The sequence below is a fragment of the Triticum urartu genome, chromosome 3A (genome assembly GCF_056163025.1).
Source record: "Triticum urartu cultivar PI428250 chromosome 3A, HENAU_Tu73, whole genome shotgun sequence".
NCBI classification, from domain to species: Eukaryota; Viridiplantae; Streptophyta; class Magnoliopsida; order Poales; family Poaceae; genus Triticum; species Triticum urartu.
In genome coordinates this window covers 203,718,728-203,720,901 of record NC_141875.1, presented here as the reverse complement: position 1 = coordinate 203,720,901, position 2,174 = coordinate 203,718,728, and positions in this window count along the sequence as shown.

The window sequence follows — 2,174 nt, the reverse complement described above, 5'->3', positions numbered from 1 at the left end:
AAATGTGTTTATCCTAAATATGATGACAAAAGCAAAAATGTGTATGTGTATGAATAAAGTGGATGATTATAAAGTTTGAACATGCCCGTATGTGTATATCTCTAGGTTTGATATATGAATTTGAAATCATGAAATCCCGGCTTAAAATTGTACCTCCGTTTACATGAATTACAAAAGCTAATGATGGAGTTGAATTCCAAAATTCCAATCTTAGGTTTGTAATTCTGGTACATCAAAGTATATCACGCATGTTCAAAAGTATCGTTATCTCATAGTCCAAACTGTGAAACAAATTGATCAACCTTGAGTGCACACACTATTGACCATGTATATCTCAATTATGCTAAAGTCCCTCAAATATAGACGCCTCACTCTTTATCTGAAGCCAACCCCCCCCCCCCTCATCGACCACCCCCCCCACACGCATAGAGAAGTCGTTCTCTCCCCCAAACACCAACACACGAGCACATTAACACCCCTCTCTCTTCTAAAGTCCGGACCCCAATATAGGTCTCTATCACTTTGTCTCTTGGGCATGCACACATCTCTTCCCCCACTCTCTAGCTAGGTCTCCCGGCATCTCTCTTTCCCAAGCACCCACACTATGTAGAGTGTATCTTTCCCATACACACAATACGTCGCCCCCAAACGTCTATCTCCCTAGTTATGTGGTTCTCGCACACACACCTCAAACACCACCCCAATTGCAAAACAAGCACACTTTGTCTCCTTGTGCACCACTCTCCTCTTTCTATCTCTCCCATATGCGGACCCGCCCCAGCTCCTCCCTGTATACATATATGTCGTGACTCTTTCCATAGCTCCCTAATGTATCATCGTTCTCGATCTCGCACATTGTTCTCTACGCCATCTATTCTAGATCTGTCATGAAGTCCCTATCACACACACATGATGACTCGCTTCCCTTGCGTCTCTGTACATAGGCGAATTTCAAACAACATCAACATTGTCTCCCTATCTATACGCCATTTATGGACACAAACGCCCCCTCTCTCGCGCCCTCTCTTTCTCTCTCTCTCTCCGTCGCTAGCTCTCTCTCTCTCACACACACCCCTCTCCCACACACAATCGATGTCTCTTCCAAATAGTCTGCTCCCCCCACCCGCACCCATGCTATCCCGCTACTATACATGTCACACCATTCCCCCTTCCCTTATACTAGGTTTACATCATTAGTGGTCTCTCTACTCCACATACACACTCCCTCTCACACACAAACGCGTGCACAAACACCCATTAATCTGGATCCTCATCTCTCCCCATGTCCGCATGTGTATCTCGCACACTCACTCTGTAATTATGTATATATGTCTCCATGTTACACAACACAAAGCCCCATGTACATGTCTCTCTCTATCCTCCACACATATAGACACAAAGAATCTGTTATCATTGCCTCAGTCTCTAGACATATCACACACGCACACTGTCTGTCTGTCTCTCTCTCTCTCTCGCAAACACGCTCAACAAGGGTTTCCCCGTGAATAACTTACCGTCTATTCATCAACAGTCGTGGCAGTACGGCAAACACGAGACGTGAAAAAGAATAAATCTACACGTGCTTAGACCACCTAGTATGACTACTAGGACTAGAGCAAGCCAAAAAGCGCGCCGCCGTCACCCCCTCCTTATCGGTGACGGGAAAACCTTTGTTTTACACAGTTGAGAAGTCATTGTGCTAAGGCCTCACATGCTGAGGCGTTGAATAGAATGTAGATGCTAGTTTACAGAAACAAGTATCGATAATACGTTTGTATCTCCATACTTATATTTCTTCTCTTATAAAAAACTGAGTTGGTGATGATGGTACGCGTGCCGTCTTGCAATATAGACCGTCCGATCTATATCTGACTGATGGAAATTAAACTAAAATATAAACGCACCCCTCTCCACATTTGCAGACAAGGCCTTCCCTCGTTCATCATTATATCAAACAACCTCATTGTTGAGCAATTAAGAAAGGAAGCCTTTGGAACAAACTGGTCTGGTGGCCGCTGCCGGCGTCGTCAATCCCCATGCCTCCGCTTAGTCCGACCACCAATCACCACCACGCCCCACTCCTCTTCACCTTATATCCTATTTCTCGAGATATCATTAGTTTTTACACATGGGATTACTCCCGCATGGGTCAATCACAACGAGTGTTTTTATAA